At 38.5% G+C, this 20,338-nt stretch overlaps 1 long non-coding RNA gene across 1 annotated transcript in view; it reads right to left on the reverse strand.

Moving 5' to 3' along the window:
* The window catches only part of LOC133608028 (uncharacterized), a 160,159-nt gene that overhangs the window by 79,762 nt on the left and 60,059 nt on the right, over positions 1-20,338 (reverse strand). Inside the window, exon 2 of the long non-coding RNA XR_009815482.2 lies at positions 14,139-14,200. This is a non-coding gene — a long non-coding RNA (uncharacterized lncRNA). The remainder of the gene's footprint in view (positions 1-14,138; positions 14,201-20,338) is intronic.

Consider the following 20,338-nt stretch of genomic DNA (forward strand, 5'->3'; position numbering starts at 1 on the left):
AGGCCCATTTATGTCGGTACTACCTGATAATCGATTTGAGTAAAATCACATGGCACCATATTTGCTGCACGTGACATCACATTTGGTTGCAGACTCGTCATTGGCTGATATACTCGCTGGGGAAACAAGTACTCAAGCAGCACTGCCTCTGGCTAATGTTGCAATTTTGCAAATTTCTGATATAAAACACCCTAACGTGCAAGAAGTTGCTTTTTTTTGAAAGTGCACTAGCTCAATCCTTATTTATATTGGATATACCATATACATGCTACCGATTAGCATTAACGATTTTACATGGCGATATCAACACCTCTAAATTTGGTAAGATGCACGTAACAATCAAAGAGCTGGTGTGTAACAAGTACAATACTTACAGTTTAATCATTGCAGGACTCAACAAAAGACAAGACTGGCATCATAATGGCAAAGACTACTTCCTGACCACAGCAACACACCGCAGTCTATACCAGTTGTCTTCAACAGGGGGACCCGACACCTAGAGGGTGCGCAGAGGTACTGCAGAATCGTAACATTATTGGTTGATTAAACTTTTTCATTTTAGCTCTAGTTGCCAGCAAGCTATTAGCAACATTATACTGTATTATTTGAATATTCTTAGTATTACAAATAACAAAGCAACTTTAGGGTTAGTTTACTTTAAAACACAATTTAATGTAATATAATATATACTCCGTGAAAATAATTGCACAAATACAAAGCAAGGAAGAATAAGTAGAAAGTATCTAGTAACAAACGTGTCCGCATTATTCAACTTAGTGCTTCATGAGCTTAACTTCATGAATTATTGTGACCACTAGTTCCCATACATCCATTTTCTACCGCTTGTACCTTTCGGGGTCGCGGGGGTGCTAGAGCCTATCTCAGCTGCATTCGGGCGGAAGGCGGGGTACACCCTGGACAAGTCGCCACCTCATCGCAGGGCCAACACAGACAGACAGACAACATTCACACTCACATTCACACACTAGAGCCAATTTAATGTTGCCAATCAACCTATCCCCAGGTGCATGTTGTTACCAAATAAACATTACCACGCCACTTCAACTTAAAGACAGTATAAGCCTGTTTTTAGTGTTTTTCATACCTACCATTGTCCTCTAAATAGTTTGAGTTGATCAAACCTTTTCTAACATTCCACACTACAAAATAACAATAGTGATAACATTTCGGATTAATATCTGTATGAGGCAATACTCAAGGCTACAATGTCGATATCATATCGAAAATGTAAGTTGAAAGTGAAAGATGTATCGGCCACATCTGTAGTAACAGGGGAAGGGTTCTAGATTTTCAACCAAATACAAACATCAGCAACTTAGAGATGGCTGAAGTTTCTCGCCATGACGATAAAAACATAATTGTCTTTGTTATCAGTGTGATTACAGCTGAGCACACATTGCATTTGACAAATGGATTCTCCAAAGATCAAACAAAAAAGCCACACCTTTCAAGACTGGTTAAGAACTCTGAGTCAAGAACAACTCAGCATGAATCTAATCTCCAGCACTTGAAAGCCAAGCTGACAAGAATGTCAGAAAAAAAATGACTTCAGTGCTTTCTCCTCAAACGACTAAGGCGCCTCCTCAAAAATGATGGAAAATTGATCTTTAGGCCCACTTCACACCAAAAGCACGGCCCGTTTGGGGAATGTGAGTGCACTGATCTGCACACTAGGATGGTACTCTTACCCTCCTTTAGCACGATTGGCACGGCACAATTCTATGCACGTCACTGAATGACTCCAATGTGTTCTTTGCAGGTGGCTTAATGTAATAGAAACAGACTCAAAAAAACAAAAAGACTCGAAATAATCCAAAAGTCAAACCCACATCATGCTCGCTCCTCCTTGACTAAATTAATGTACATAATAATAAATGCATCTCATGCAATTCATCAAATCCAGGGCTGTCTTTGACTAAGAGTTTTTCATAGGCAAATCTGATTCGTTAGATGTTGCCATCAACTATGTTCAAAAGACTACAGCTAATGGGGATCCCAATCATTAAAGGGCCAAACACTCAGATAAACAAATAAACACAGCAGAGATTGGATGGTTTAGTGAGGTCATCGGATCAGAGTGCACAGAAGATCTTCACAGGCCCATAACCTAAGGTTATACAGGGTAAATCCCACCTAACTTTATCCTTGTCCACACACACACACAAAATGTCGTCGTTTAAGACCCCCTCCCCTGTCCGTCCGCCGGCTCAACGCGACCTAGTACGCATGCACGGAAAATGCGCACGTCATAGTCACCTCCAGTGTTGCTTTGTGTGCAAGTTCTTAAATTAAATTTAACTTATCTGAACAATATCCAGTGTTATGGTATTTCAATTAACTGGAATCCAGTGTGCTGTGGGGCCCTATTGTAGTGAATCACACCTGAGCCATCATAAATTAATCAGATCTTTAATGGACATGTGAAAGTAAACAATGTGATAAAGAACATTTTACATCAATCAATCTAGGGATCTAGATATCTGGTCAGGTTTTTAGTGATTCCATATACTCTGGACCTGGACGTTGAGTCTGTGACATACATGGCGGACAATAACTGATACAGTCTGCTTTGCCAATCCAAAAGCATTCGCTGTTTTTCGTACTCTTCCCTCGTCGGCCAGGTAATACAAAGCACACGCTACCTTTTTTTTTATCACATCCACAGGAGCCCGCATTCTCGTTGTCTCTCCTTCGACAAATGGACAAAGTTTTTCGGTGAGCAGAATCACAGCTGACTTGGACATTCAAAAGTTATCTTGCCGTCAGAGAAGTGTTGTATCCCAAATAGCTGCAATCGCTTTCTCTTAAGGTATTCATGTGTGATTTCCACAAGCGTCTGTACATGTAGAGGAAGGAGAAACACGGGCATGTCTGGATGACTCGCCTCCATCTTTCCAGTATTTAGCTCTAAGTTACGAAACCGCTTACTATGAATCTGGCTGTGGCGCGTTCTTTCTGACGTCACTTCCTCTCCAAACTCGGTTTGTAAACGATGGATGAGTCCATACAAAGCTAAGAGCCGGAGATTCAAGAAATAGACGGCGCACTTACCCGTGTAAAAAATTATCCAAGGAGGGGAACCTTAAACGATGGTTTAGTGTGCCTGACACGGGTGTTAGGCTAAATAATTATTCGTTGAAGGAGTTATCCGGCTTAATGTAGACAGGGCCACAGTTAACTGTCTAGAGCTGGGATGCCTACATTTTTGCCCCCAAAGGCTGAAGTGAAAACGTGCGAATGATCCGGGGGCCAAACAAGGCAATTTTAATCGTATAACGGCACAATGAGTGAGGAAATAAAGGGGTCATCATGATTTTTTTCGACATTTTAAACCCCTCTTTGAGGTCTACATAACAGGTAATGGCGAATTTCTGGTGAACAATTGTGCGTATATTTTGTTCTACAGGCCTATTTTCAAGTTCCTTTTTTGCTCCCTTTGAAAATGGTTCCTTTTGAGAGGTGATGCTGTTAGCTGAAAAAATACCTCTTCTCACCACATCTCCTCATGCCGATGAGGCGTTGCCCTGCCTTTAGCTTTTTTTTGTAGTTTTTTTAGATTCTTACTTTTATTGTGCACAATGGACATCGGTGACCAATATCAACCATCTGTTTTGAGTGATTTTCACCACAACAAAACATCCCAAAGAATATAGCAAGATCAGTGGCTAAGGAGGAGGCAAAGATGCGGGCGGACGAGAGAGAGGAAGGAAACGCGGTTAGGTATAGGTCTGAAACTCTACACGCTGGCTAAGGTTAAACTTCTACCCAGTCTAACTTTCTAATGCTAGATCCTGGACGTATACATGTGTATATTGACAATAAAAGGCTTTTCTATTATATATCATGTAAATAACTCCACTGCATGGCTGCTTCGCGTTGTAAACAGAGGCTCAAGGCTATAAACTAAGCTACGTGCTACATCGCAAACGTAGTGACAGATTATATAACTTACTCGTTCATTGCCGAACACGGTAGGCACTTATCCAATTAAAAGTAGTTTTTAGGAAACTCACTTTTTATTTTGCCACAGGACGGTGATTACTATTGTCTTACATTAGAAGGCTAAGCTAGTTACACAACAACTGGAACTAGCATTGCTAACGTAACATTCAAACATTTCTAATACTGTTACTACTTACCACTTCATTGTCTCCTCCATTGCCATAAATAGTAGACAGTGAGCCTGCCATTTATAGTAATTTCTCAGAAAATCCATCTTTTTGTGAAAGTTTGTGGGTGGAGCAGGACTCTTCTTGGCACACACTCACTGTTTGAAGGCACATTGCCACAAAACAAAAAAGTTAGCCAGGCACTTCTGACTTCTTCAGATGAGTCTAGAGGTTGGAATAGTGTCCTGTATTGGGTAATACAACTAATAAGGGCATTTTCGTTCTTCGAGTCGCTAATTGGGCATTCTGTCTTCTAAACTACAAATCCACGCACATAAACTAAAAATGGTGAACGTGCACAAGGCAGTCTGGGAAGATTTATACCATTTACACTATTGAAGATGTTCCCAATTGTGCATATTTCAAACAGACTGTTTGGAGGAAGTCGATATAAAGGCAAGATTGCTTTATAAATATGTCTGCAATGCCTCCTTGCTTTGATTTAACATTTTCAGGACTTATTCAGATCCCAAATGCACAACAGCAGGTAGGTAAAAAAAAAGAAGTTGGTTTTGCATGAGGCCCATACCGTTACATGTCAGGTAATGTAGTGGATATCGTCCCGTTCATTAGTTAGCCTTGCAGACATGACATCAATGATTATGTGATTGAATATGTATCAAATTTGGGAAGCCACCCTTTGGATGGACAAATAAAACGAGTCGGCAGGCCAAATTTGAATTTCCAGAGCAGAAACAGCAAACAGCTACTGAGGCTAGTAAAGTGCTGTACAATACAACACTGCTATGTTACGTTGTCACAATACCAGAATTTCAGTGGTCGATACCAATACCTATGAATTATCATTATTCTCAACTAGGGATGTCCGATAATGGCTTTTTGCCGATATCCGATATTCCGATATTGTCCAACTCTTTAATTACCGAAACCGATATCAACCGATACCGATATCAACCGATATATGCAGTCGTGGAATTAACACATTATTATGCCTAATTTGGACAACCAGGTATGGTGAAGATAAGGTACTTTAAAAAAATAATAATAATAAAATAAGATAAATAAATTAAAAACATTTTCTTGAATAAAAAAGAAAGTAAAACAATATAAAAACAGTTACATAGAAACTAGTAATTAATGAAAATTAGTCAAATTAACTGTTAAAGGTTAGTACTATTAGTGGACCAGCAGCACGCACAATCATGTGTGCTTACGGACTGTATCCCTTGCAGACTGTATTGATATATATTGATATATAATGTAGGAACCAGAATATTAATAACAGAAAGAAACAACCCTTTTGTGTGAATGAGTGTGAATGGGCGAGGGAGGTTTTTTGGGTTGGTGCACTAATTGTAAGTGTATCTTGTGTTTTTATGTTGATTTAATAAAAAAATAAAATAAAATAAAAAAAACACAAAAAAACCGATACCGATAATAAAAAAACCGATACCGATCATTTCCGATATTACATTTTAACGCATTTATCAGCCGATAATACTGATATTATCGGACATCCCTATTCTCAACACTTTTTTTGATACCACAATAAAAAAACAGAACCCTTGTACTTTTAAATTCACAAATTTGTTGAAAAGTGTGTCAAAGTCAGTCTTTAAGATCATTGTGCTTCAACATCTCTTTGCACATAATTTAAATATCAGAGGTAACTATACATTGAAAAAATAACAGCAGTGTTCTACAACCTCCCAGTACATCAAAACAAACAATACTGTGTTTACAAATACAGTATCAACAATAGTAAACTACTTTACATTTTAAAAAGAACAGCAGTGGTGTGGACCCTTCAAGTAAATAAAACAAACAATATTGTTATTGATATTCTCTCAATATGGTGATGTTGCATCATCATGCCATTAGTAATAAAAAAAAAAGTTAACAAGACAAATTAGTGTGTTTTTATTGTTTATAATATCAACACTTCAGACTTGTCTCATTATGTTATGCCTTTTTTGCTACATTTTGAAATTGTTGCTGGTTTTTTGTTTGTTTATTTCATTTCTACAAATTGCCACAAAAAAAAGATATGCGTTGTGCAAATGGCCCATTGGCCACATTTTGCCTTCATAGTGAAATAGGTGAAGCAGTGGTGTTCAAGCTGCTGCCAAATGACAGAAGAGTGTCTCTAAACTGTGTGTTCTTAGCACTTAGTGATAAAGGTTGGGTTTTGCACACTTCTGGAGGTTTTGTGCACACTGTGGTAATGTACACTACCTAGGTCCGTGGTGGCGACTCTCCAAATAAATGCATGACACAAGATACACTTCTCTTTCACTTTTAATTTGTACCTCCACTCGTTAAATATAGCAAAAAAGTGGCTAAAGTGCATCACAGAGAATTTCTGCTGAGTCTTATTCCCTGGCAAGGCAGGCCCGTATGAGGTGTGTTGTGAAGTGGAGTTACGCCCCACATACTGTTATTCTACACTGGCACACTTCCATGATCATCTGCTTATTTATTTATTATTATTATTGTGGTTTGGAACGTTAGACAATGTTTAATCAAGTCAAATGAGTCACACAGAGAACAAAGAAATGCATGTTGCGGACACGTTTGTTACTGGATACTTACGCTTCTGCCTTGGAGAATATAAGTAATATGCAACTATAATTGCATACTTCTTGTTTTTATTGGCAAATGCGCTGTTTTACACTTATTACATATGTCTAGTTTGTGTGCTAGTGTGTGCTTAACCGTTGTGTAGCTGCAATATAGCCTAGCATGTTTACCTTTTGTAAATGACTTTAGTAAAATAGAAGAAATTGTGTGTTTATTGGAGGACTTTTAGATGTCGACTGGCTGTCCAGCTTTACACAAGTAACACTGCACGACTGCTTGTATCGCACATGATATCACACACGTACACAGGCTGCAGGACTGCTTATATCGCACATGATATCACACACAAGTAAACACGACGCAAGACTGCTTGTATCGCACATATCACAGACAAGTAAACACGCTGCAGGACTGCTTGTATCGCACATGATATCACACACAAGTAAACACGCTGCAGGACTGCTTGTATCGCACATGATATCACACACAAGTAAACACTCTTCAGAGCTGCTTGCATCACACATGATATACGCACACAAGTAAACATGCTGCAGAACTGCTTTCATCGCACATGATATCACAGAGAAGTAAACACTCTCCAGGACTGCTTGTATCGCACATGATATCACTTACAAGTAAACACTCTTCAGGACTGCTTGTAACGCACATGATATCACTTACAAGTAAACACTCTTCAGGACTGCTTGTATCGCACATGATATCACATACAAGTAAACACTCTTCAGGACTGCTTGTATCGCACATGATATCACACAAGTATACACATTACAGGACTGCTTGTATCGCACATGATATCACACACAAGTTAACACGCTGTAGGACTGCTTGTATCGCACATGATATTGCACACAAGTAAACACGCTGCAGGACTGCTTGCATCACACATGATATACACACACAAGTAAACACGCTGCAGGACTGCTTGCATCGCACATGATGTACACACAAGTAAACATGCTGCAGGACTGCTTGCATCGCACATGATATACACACAGAAGTAAACACGCTGCAGGACTGCTTGCATCGCACATGATATACACACACAAGCATACACACTCCAGGACTGCTTGCATCGCACATGATGGACACACAAGTAAACATGCTGCAGGACTGCTTGTATCGCACATGATATCACACACAAGTTAATATTAGTGAGGACGAATCAGAAGCGGCAAATCTGCTTTCTGGAATCACTGGATCAGGCGTTCTTTTTCGGCACTGACTCAATGCTCACATGCCGGGAATTGATGCGGCTTGCTGAGGAAAAAAAGTGTTGTACTGTATTCGGTACTGACGATTCCAAAACATCAGGTATCAATGTATTTTTGCGTGTTGATATCTCCTTGGTATCGAAGCATCGGTTTTGACAGCCCTAGTTGCATACAGACTGATGTCATTCGTGTACTCCAAGGAAAGCTAGAAGGTTGTACAGTTAACTCCCAGGGTGTAATTCTAAACCATACAACCTACTACCTCAACCCGGATGGACACATTTTCTGAACAACAGACACCATTCAGAGCTAGAAAATGATGAAAATGTTGTACATCGCTACTGTATGTACAGGTATGCATCACGTACAGTATGTAAAATCAGTTCAATGTAGTCATGGAGACAAACGATGTTCATACCACATTGACAAAGACCCACAGAAACGAGCTTGTGCTGTCAGATTTGCCACAAGATCGGATCTACGGGTTTGTGCCACGTGGTTATACAGCCATAGTTGCAAATTAATGTCATAAATAGCACAATAAATACAGATGATACTGTTGCATCAAATAATTCATGGAGAATTACGTAAGGGTAAAAATAGTAGGAAGTGGCAATGTTGCGATTGTATAATTCACACAACTTTAACCAATTCCACAAATGATGCGTGACCTGGCAACTGTCCGGCGCATTTTGACGAATCAAATCCGTCCCCGAGTAGCATTCAACTGTCTTACCGACCAACTGTCATGTTTCTTGCGTGAACAAACCAAGAACACAAATGTGGAACAATAGCTCAACTCTTCATTGCTGTGACACATCGGACTCAAACTCACGTCGTTCAAATGAATTTAAATACATTTAATTGGTGCTTGGCCGTGAAATTCTGGAGAAGCTGCTAATGGTGTGTTTGAACGTGAAGCAGCATTGTAATTACAAACCCTGTTTCCAGAGTTGGGAAATTGTGTTAGATGTAAATATAAACGGAATACAATGATTTGTAAATCTTTTTCAATCCATATTCAATTGAATGCACTACAAAGACAAGATATTTGATGTTCAAACTCATAAACTTTATTTTTTTTTTGCAAATAATAATTAACTTAGAATTTCATGGCTGCAACACGTGCCAAAGTAGTTGGGAAAAGGCATGTTCACCACTGTGTTACATGGCCTTTCCTTTTAACAACACTCAGTAAACGTTTGGGAACTGAGGAGACACATTTTTTAAGCTTCTCAGGTGGAATTCTTTCCCATTCTTGCTTGATGTACAGCTTAAGTTGTTCAACAGTCCGGGGGTCTCCGTTGTAGTATTTTAGGCTTCATAATGCGCCACACATTTTCAATGGGAGACAGGTCTGGACTACAGGCAGGCCAGTCTAGTACCCGCACTCTTTTACTATGAAGCCACGTTGATGTACCACGTGGCTTGGCATTTTCTTGCTGAAATAAGAAGGGGCGTCGATGGTAACGTTGCATGGATGGCAACATATGTTGGTCCAAAACCTGTATGTACCTTTCAGCATTAATGGCGCCTTCACAGATGTGTAAGTTACCCATGTCTTGGGCACTAATACACCCCCATACCATCACAGATGCTGGCTTTTCAACTTTGCGCCAATAACAATCCGGATGGTTCTTTTCCCCTTTGGTCCGGAGGACACGACGTCCACAGTTTCCAAAAACAATTTGAAATGTGGACTCGTCAGACCACAGAACACTTTTCCACTTTGTATCAGTCCATCTTTGATGAGCTCAGGCCCAGCGAAGCCGATGGCGTTTCTGGGTGTTGTTGATAAACTGTTTTCACCTTGCAACGGAGAGTTTTAACTTGCACTTACAGATGTAGCGACCAACTGTAGTTACTGATAGTGGGTTTCTGAAGTGTTCCTGAGCCCATGTGGTGATATCCTCTACACACTGATGTCGCTTGTTGATGCAGTACAGCCTGAGGGATCGAAGGTCACGGGCTTAGCTGCTTACGTGCAGTGATTTCTCCAGATTCTCTGAACCCTTTGATGATATTACGGACCGTAGATGGTGAAATCCCTAAATTCCTTGCAATAGCTGGTTGAGAAAGGTTTTTCTTAAACTGTTCAACAATTTGCTCACGCATTTGTTGACAAAGTGGTGACCCTCGCCCCATCCTTGTTTGTGATTGACTGAGCATTTCATGGAATCTTCTTTGATACCCAATCATGGCACCCACCTGTTCCCAATCTGCCTGTTCACCTGTGGGATGTTCCAAATAAGTGTTTGATGAGCATTCCTCAACTTTATCAGTATTTATTGCCACCTTTCCCAACTTCTTTGTCACGTGTTGCTGGCATCAAATTCTAAAGTTAATGATTATTTGCAAAAAAAAAAATGTTTATCAGTTTGAACATCAAATATGTTGTCTTTGGAGCATATTCAACTGAATATGGGTTGAAAATGATTTGCAAATCATTGTATTCCGTTTATATTTACATCTAACACAATGTCCCAATTCATATGGAAACGGGGTTTGTACATCACCTCAATGGCATGGTGCTGTTGGGAGAGTGGCCATGCCAGCAACCTGAGGGTTCCTGGTTCGATCCCCAACTTCTACCAATCTAGTCACGTCCGTTGTGTCCTTGAGCAAGACACTTCACCCTTGCTCCTGATGGGTCGTAGTTAGGGCCTTGCATGGCAGCTCCCGCCATCAGTGTGAAAATGTGTGTGTGAACGTGGGCAAAACGCGGCTGCCCGTCTCCTCACCAGCACCAAAAAACGCGAGCACATCACCCCAGTCCTGGCCTCACTCCACTGGCTCCCTGTCCGTCACTGCATTGATTTTATATTACTTTTAATTGTTTTTAAATCCCTAAATGGTCTGGCCCCACAATACCTGACCGAGCGTCTGCATCATCATACCTCGTCTAGAGCCCTAAGGTCAGCTGACCAACTGCTGTTGGCGGTCCCCAGATCCAGGCTAAAGACCAGAGGGGACAGAGCCTTTTCCGTTGCCGCCCCTAAGCTCTAGAACAGCCTTCCCCTCCACATTAGGTCAGCCCAGAGCCTGGGGGTCTTCAAAACCCCAAGTCCACAAATAGGAAATGTACACCCTACAATTAACACAACTTGCATGAAAACACACTGGAGTCAATGGAGATTTGACCTTAGATCTCCTGACTAGAGAGCTAACATAACCACTCGCCCTACACTACCTTTATAGATACCAAAATTGATGAGCCACAGCGACATACTTTGTATAGCACTATGGTAACACACATTTTCAGAAGGCAAAACCACAAAACAGCCTTTTTGCATCCAAACAGGCTTCATCACTTCATGCTCCCAGGTTTATACAGGACAGCTACAGCCTGAGGGCCTGGTGCAGGATCCAAAGTATTTATCCTCTAACAACTGTCATTTTGAATTATAATACTAAGGGGAAACTATCCTTGTTCGGGTTTGTCCCATCCTGTAGAGGATAAATACCTTGGGTCCTGCACCAGACCCCTCAGACTAGAACGAAATCTATGAGCATGAACTAATGAAGCCTGCTGGGATGATTGACCGATTTAATGCCCTGAGAACACCTGGATGAATGTGATTATTCACAGGCAAATCCGAAACCTTCTTGGGCAATTTTAACCGAATTGGTGCCATTGGAGTCCTCGGGAAATAAAAAGTATAGATGCACAATCCAATTACTTGTATAGTGAAAACAATATCACACAAAGTGTCCTGGAGAAATAGCATTTATTGGCTGTGTTCCCAAGATTGGACTTTAACGTAAAATATATTCATTAAAATCCTTCATAAATGTTATAATTTGAAGACATTTGTGTTATTTCTTACCCCAACTATACTTTAAGTTTATTTTTCTATTTTTAAAGTTAAAATGTACACTGAAGTAGTGTCTCCGGGTTTTCACTTAGTCCAATATAGTCCACAAAACACATGGTTCACAGGAAGCACTGCAAAAAAGAGCTGACACAATATAAGATAAAAAGACTAGATTTTAGGAATAAAAATACTAAAAACTGATGAAATTATCTGTCCATGCAGCTAATTAATTTTACTTTATAAGACATCCTAAATAAAGATTGGTACATACAAAAAAGTCATTAAAGATACAAATAAGTTTTTTATTCTGCAAACAAGCATTATTCAACTTGCTGTTACAGAATATTTAAACAAGATTTTCTATGTAGGGAAAACCTATGACACTATTGTTAATTTTTTTAATTTTTTAATTTTGTTTTTTTTTAAATCGCTATGATGATAATGTAAATGAGGGATTTATGTTATCACTGCTATGTTGGAAATTGTATTAATACTGATACCGTTGTTGACATTATTAATTTTTGTTTGACTACTTTTGGATTGTTTTGTGTCATGTTTGTGTGTCCTCTCAATTGCTCTTTTGATTGCTATTCTGAATGTTGCTGGGTTGGTTTTGGAATTGGAATTGTTTTATTATGGTATTATTGGGTTTGTTTTTTTTTGACTGATTAATAAGTGAAGTGAATTATATTTATATAGCACTTTTCTCTAGTGACTCAAAGCGCTTTACATAGTGAAACCCAATATCTAAGTTACATTTGAACCAGTGTGGGTGGCACTGGGAGCAGGTGGGTAAAGTGTCTTGCCCAAGGACACAACGGCAGTGACTAGGATGGTCGGAAGCGGGGATCGAACCTGCAACCCTCAAGTTGCTGGCACGGTCGCTCTACCAACCGAGCTATACCGCCCCATAAAAAATATATATATATATATATTTGTTTTCCCTATTTAACATGTCAAACTAGAATAGACAAAAAAATATTATCATTCATGCTAAAAATAAGATTATGATGACTAACAATAAGCAAATAGCTCTTATAACTAGGAACATATCTGGAAATTAAATTTAAAATCTAAGTTTGAATGTTTATGGATATGTATTGACATTTCAACCATGACTGGGGGTTTAAAATCTTGGCACAGTTATGTAACATACATTATTTGTAATTTATTTATGTTTTAAATGTTTTTTTGTTGAATTGCTATTATTTTAGTGTCAACATGCTATTAGCATAAATGTCATGTGGCATCTGTAAAAAAAAAAACTCACTCTTCTTGCATTTAATCCTGTTACTTATATCATGTTTTTATTTGTATTTTTTTATTTTTTTAAATACAATACTGCCATTTGGTTATATTTCATATATTTGTTAACAGTAACATTTTTCAAAGCAAATTGTGTTTTTTAAAAAACACAATTGGCTAGCTCATGTTTCCTGGTTTAATGGCATACATTTATTTTACAATTGTCTGCATTTTTCACAATTATTACGTTTATTTAATCAAACATTTTAACGGCCCGGATGAAATGATTGGTCTTTACGACGGTCACTCATGCACACATCCAAAAGCAGTCTAAGAGAATCAATGAACAATTTGCACTCATGTTGTTGTTATGATAGAATATACATTCAATGACAGCTCACACTGGCTATCCAAACTTAGCTAACTACACCTAAAACTCATGCATGTGTTACGTACGTACGTAATGAGGTAATTACGCACAAGAAGCCGTAAGAGACACATATTGTGTAAAATACAGAGGAAATACTGTGTAAATGTTGCAAACAGCCCCTTTAATTCTATGCTAAAAGCTTGTTGCTGTCGCATTCAGTCCTGCTACCTAAATTATATTTTTAATGTTATTTGTTTATTTTAAAAATACAACAGTTTGTTGAATCATTGAATTAGTGTCAACATGATACTAGCATAAATTGGATGTGGCTATATTTACCGTAATTGATAAGTCTATGCAAAAATATAAAAAATCACTCCTGTTGCTTTCAGTCCTGTTACTCAAATGAGTTATCTTAGGTTTCGGAACATCGAAAATAAAAAAAAATGAAATCCAGCACCCCCCGCGACCCCAAAAGGGACAAGCGGTAGGAAATGGATGGATGGATGGATTTAAATAAGGTGACCAGTCTACATTTTGAGTAGTTAATGTGTGTTTTTATCAAGTTCAAAGTTGGAAAAAGACAGAAATTGAAGTTTATTTTAAGTGAGATAAAACAAGCATGTGGCACTGATTCGGTCCTTGTGGATGCAAGTGCGTCTTGTTTAAGGGCAACATCGACTCTAAACCCAATGTACAATTTGTGCGTGAAAACGTGGCAAGTGAGAGGACTATGATAACCTACCCTTCATGGAAGTCTTCTTCTCTGGGGTGTTTGCTGGACGGAGTACTTTTCTCGTGCATTTCCTAAGAACAGGGGAAAAAACATGTTTTTACTGCAACATATATTTATATCTTTCAACATTAACACGGCAAGGCGGCCGCGCAAAAATTCAGAAAAAGATACAAAAGTACAGTCCTTGGTTTATCGCGACTAGTTGGACCGTGGTAAATGAGTTTTCTGTGGGATTATTAATAATAAATGAAATATTTTCATAGTTAGAGCCTAAAAAAATGTTAAGAACGTTCTAAATATGTTTTTTTAAACATAATTAGAGCCCTCTGAACATGAAATAACAGCCATTTAGCATTTAGTCTCATTGAACCCAACATAGAAGCCTTGAGTGCAATCTAGAGTAGATTACAGCACTCACTGGCCACTACAACACAACCCCGATTGGGAATTACTTCATCACATCACTTTCTGGGTAATTCTTCTAAATTACAAGAATTATTAATTATTTATGTGCTGAAATCACAGGGGTAAGTTGTTCAGCCAAATATTGGTAAAGTTGACAGTTGCAGCTACGACCATTACAGTGTGAGTCTTTTTTCAAAAGAAATACACACTTTTACAAACACCACTTTATTTTTTTTTAATTCCGAGATTATTTGCAAAATGACACACTTCAGTCAAAACATATGCCCGTTCATCAAAAAAAAGTACCAATGATTGTCACACACACACTAAATGTGGTGAAATTAGTTTCTGCATTTGACCCATCACCATGTTCACCCCCTGGGAGGCGAGGGGAGCAGTGAACAGCAGCGGTGCCTGTGCCCGGGAATCATTTTTGGTGATTTAACCCCCAATTCCAACCCTTGATGCTGAGTGCCAAGCAGGGAGGTAATGGGTCCCATTTTTATAGTCTTTGGTATGACTCGGCCGGGGTTTGAACTCACAACCTACCGATCTCAGGGCGGACACTCTAACCACAAGGCCACAAAAAGCAAGCATTTGTAAAAATGCCGTTTTAGTTTCATCTCACTCACACAGACTTCAAATGATAAGACACTATTGGAGTGAGTTATCCAGAACAGTGATAAATACAAAACACATTTCTAAAAAAAAAAAAAACGTATTTTACTATAAGAAATCACATGTTTTGGGCATTTTGCCCAACCTTTTTGGCATATGTGATGAATGATTATTGTAACTTGACAAAATATATTGGCAAATCCATACCAATCGTCATTGTTTACTTTGAAGTGGGCCTATACGTAAGGACCTAAAGAGAAACTAAAAATATCCTGTAATCTTTTTAAGAACTGCGCTCAACAATGATGATGCAAACTGAAAATATGTATTTTTACCACAGTCAGGTAAAGTGACATATCACAGTAGTCAACAATGACATGCAGTTCAAATTCAAATCTGAGACACATAAAAAGGTTTTTAAAAAAATCGGGATATAAATAAAAATGACAGCATAGAGTATAGGCTACATGTTGAGTTAAAAAGTACCAATGATTGTCACACACACACACACTAAGTGTGGTGAGATTATCCTCTGCATTTGACCCATCACTATCACACCCTGGGAGGTGAGGGGAGCAGTGAGCAGCAACGGTGGCCGCGCCCAGGAATCATTTTGGTGATTTAACCCCCAATTCCAACCCTTGATGCTGAATGCCAAGCAGGGAGGCAATGGGTCCCATTTTCATCACCAAGACATTACTGCTCGCTATTTCATTTGACAGAACAATGTCTTTACTTCTGGATGGGTCCACAAATTTAGCATTAATTGGTGAAAGACAATGTGAGTAACGTATTTGATTGACATAACGAGTGCCGTGTTGCTGTGATCGTGACGCTTATGAGAAAAAGGATATGTTTGTTTGCAGTTGATTTCCTGCTACAAATATTAGTCTCATCTACAATTCATGTCTGCATTTGTTTTGATGGTGTGAAGTTCATATTTTGTCTCATTATTTAGCTATAGATGTCCCTGTTGTTCAGCTATGTTTGCTAGCGATATCAAAATTCTGCTGTTGAGCCTATGAGAGATTTATTAATCTAGTTTATTAATACTATTAAGAATGTTTTCTTGATGCTACCGACTATCACCAAAGACTCTATAATGTGGTCATCCGTGTTGAATAAAGCACTTGGCTGTCCTGCAGAACAACAACTAAGCTTTTAGTTTCTGTTATGAAAATGGACAAAGAAAATACGGTAGATTGGACCAACAATCATAATATTTATTACTCGGACTTAACATGACGTTAGTTTATTTGCACAACCAGGTCTTTGTAGCTATAATTAGGCATAGCAACCACAAAAGAACACAAACTTATGTGATCTCTTGTCCTTTTCTTAAGTTTAGTTCTGCTCTCAAACACAACTAATATAGTACAGAATAAACTCGATTGCAGCACAGAAAGTTTCTCCAACTAATCGAATGTTCAGACAAACATTTTACAAAGTGATCACTGCAGACACAAGCGGTCCGATTGTATTCCACAAGATGATGAAAGTGATATTTTTAAGAGCCATTTCCTTTGACGCACTTTCGTTTTTTTCCCCTGACTTTATTACCTTTACGAATCACTTCTTCCGGGACTCTATGAAAGCTCTTTCCTATCTCTCTATTTGAACGACTGGAACACCCAATGACAGAACAGCAATTCGGCATATTCTGCTCAAACTCTACACTCACTTTCACTTGTTGAAATGCTGCGCTCAAGCTGCTTGACCATCGTGTGAATTGAGCCGCAAAGAAAATAAATGGACATGACGTCATATGCAACCAAGCAATTGGGAAATTAAAGGTGAAGTGGCAGTACCAGCAAACAGTTTACACCATTCTCTACCAGGAGGTAAAATCTACATTTTCCCAAAAACGACTTCTGCATCTCACTGTTGAATTTTCCGTTTTACTTCAGAAAGCGACAAGGGCCCTGCTGTCTTTGCGCCACAAACAGACAAATCCATCAGGACCATCAAAAGTTGACGACGTCATCCAATATCAGCGCCCATGTTCGATGTATCAGTTTTGCTGTGGTTGTAACTAAATTAAAGCATCAAAAATGAGTAACTTTGATGAAATCAGTAAGTGTGTGGTGCCCTTGCCTACTGGGCGCAAAAAGTGACGCTGTCCTGATAAAGCCAAGGCAACTTTATTTGTATCGCACTTTTCATACACAAGGCAGGCTCAAAGTGCTTCACAGCACAACATGTGGGACAACAAAGTGAAATGAAAGAAAATAAAAGCAAAATTAAAATGCAGACAATAAAAACTAAAAACAGTGCGGACGTTAAAAGTTAAAAGATTAAAAGATTTAGCTGAAAGCTAAGGTGAACATAAAAGTTTTCAGTCTAGTTTTAAAAGTAGTCAGAGTTGGGGAAAGTCTGACATCTTCAGGAAGTTTATTCTAGCTATTAGTTGCATAGTGACTGAATGATGCTCTCCCTTGATTTGAGTTTACTCTGGTGAACCACTAACAGATTGGTCTCAGAAGATGTTAGTGATCTAGAGGGCTTATATCGTGGGAGCATATCGGTGATATACTTCGGCCCTAGACCATGTAGTGATTTATATGTGAGCAGGAGGATTTTGAAATAAATTCTCTGATGTACAGGGAGCCAATGTAAGGATTTAAGAATTGGTGTAATGTGCTCACATTTTTTGGTCTTTGTTAGAAATCTAGCAGCAGCGTTCTGAACAAGCTGTAGCTGCCTGACAGTTTTTTTGGGAAGACCTGCAAGGAGACCATTACAATAGTCTAGTCTACTGGTAATAAAGGCATGTACAAGTTTTTCTAAGTCTTGAGCTGACATGAGCCCTCTAAGTCTTGTTACATTTTTGAGGTGATAGTAGGCCGATTTTGTTACTGATTTGATGTGACTGTCGAAATGTAAATCAGAATCTAAAATAACCCCAAGATTTATGGCTTTATTTGAGGTTCTCAGGGACAGTGATTGAAGGTGTTGGATGACTTCAAACCTTTCTTTTTTAGCACCAAAAACAATTATCTCAGTTTTATCTTCATTTAGTTGTAGGAAATGTTGGCACATCCAGTGTTTGACTTGCTCAATGCACTGGCACAGAAGATCTATGGGGCGATAGTCATTTGGTGATAGCGCTACATAGATTTGGGTGTCATCGGCATAGCAATGATGGTCAATGTTATTATCAATCTGAGGTGAGCAGGCAAAGACGACACAGTGCGGTGGGAAATGTCCTGTCTATTCCTTGTGTACATAATGTACAGGATACGTGTGTAATCACTACTCTCTTGAATGACGAACTAAATTGTGCGTTTACTCTGCTGTTGTTGTCTTGTGATGCAGCAGTCATGGAGCTCCCTGTACCCCTGTCACCGAAAAAAGGTGTTGTTTTTTTTTGGGATGAAATTAATTAACTAAAGTGATGGACTAAGCAATCTTCTGAAAAAACTGATCTGTTTTCACAATTTTTTGGGCCATATAGGATTAGTCTGTTTTTGAAAATAAAATGTAAAAAAAATTAAACGTTCGAAGTTATCTGTTTTTGCTTCCAAAATGTGTACAAAATTATAAAACATTTTGTGCATTTTTCCAATTTTAACTATCATTTTGGTTGTTGGAAATGATTGAATTGCAACCCACATCAGCAGGATGGCGATTTCATGAAAAGCTCCACAAAAAAACATTGATTTACTCAAAAACAAAGAAAACGGAGGTATCTGTTTTTGCATCAGAACTCTTCCCTCCTCCCAACAATCTGTCACTTCTTTTTCAGGAGTTATGGCAACCCCTGATGTGGCAACCTTGTTTCGTCATGCATCAACAAGAATTTAAACGTGTTCAAGTAGGGACCAACAATCAGTATCGGACGATTTCCATGAAAATGCCTTCCAAAGCCGAAAACAAAAGCTTATTGTTATCGGCTTTTGTTAACAAACAAAACCACAAGGTTGGACACATAGAAGAAGACCCTACCAGAGGAGGAGTGTTTCCTGTCACCTTTGTGCACTTCATCACAGAGTGACCACTTTACTTACCACTGTAATTACTGGACTACAATACTCTTCATTCAATGACTGTAAATAATGTAAAAACAAGGGTATATAGAAGTCATACTGTTTGTTCATACTACTGTCACTACTCAACTGCCAAAAGAACTGTAGACACCTTAATATGTATTACTTCCTACTGTATATACTGTTTATACTGTATATACCGTTATACTATTTCATATTGCACTGGTACTGTATGTGACTACTGTACTTTTACTTGTACTGATGCTTCTACCATAACTACTGGGACTTATTGTGCAACTTATTGTCTTGTAATTAATGTACATCAGACCTATTCAAATTGTTGTATTTTTTGTATTTAGTGTATTAGATTCAGCAACTAGTGTTTGGATCCCACTGTACGCAATATCTGAAAAGCATGGAAAAAAGCATTTCACTGTGGTGTATTCTGCATGTGACGAATAAAACCCTTGAATCTTGAACCTTGACCACATCCTAGTCCTTCTGGTCATCCAGTCTTACTTTTTTTTAATTTTTTAATTCCTCTGGCTGATACTTCATTTATATTTGGTCTCTCGGCTAGCAACTAACTGTGTGTGTCCATTGTGACAAAGAACATTTCTTAGCATCTCAACCAGCATTATCCCTGGAATGATCATGTATCATTATCGGTCACTTCGGTAGCTGATCATCAACGTGGTTGTCGTGTTTTCTTTTTCTACTTTCATGGACTGACTGAATGACATCATGGACATGTTTATAGCTTGATTCCGATAAACTTGTATTCAGTGGTGAGTTCATACTTGCCAACCTTGAGACCTCCGATTTCGGGAGGTGGGGGGTAGGGGTGGCGGGGGGCGTGGTCGGGGGTGGGGCGGGGGGCGTGGTTGGTTTACAGCTAGAATTCCCCAAGTCAAGTATTTCATATATATATATATATATATATATATATATATATATATATATATATATATATAAGAAATACTTGACTACTTGACTTTCAGTGAATTCTAGCTATATATATATATATATATATATATATATATATATATATATTTTATTATATATATATATATATATATATATATATATATATATATACATATATAAGAAATACTTGAATTTCAGTGTTCATTTATTTACATATATACACACACATAACACTCATCTACTCATTGTTGATTTAAGGGTTGAATTGTCCAT

Source organism: Nerophis lumbriciformis, linkage group LG09, assembly GCF_033978685.3.
Source record: "Nerophis lumbriciformis linkage group LG09, RoL_Nlum_v2.1, whole genome shotgun sequence".
Lineage (NCBI taxonomy): Eukaryota > Metazoa > Chordata > Actinopteri > Syngnathiformes > Syngnathidae > Nerophis > Nerophis lumbriciformis.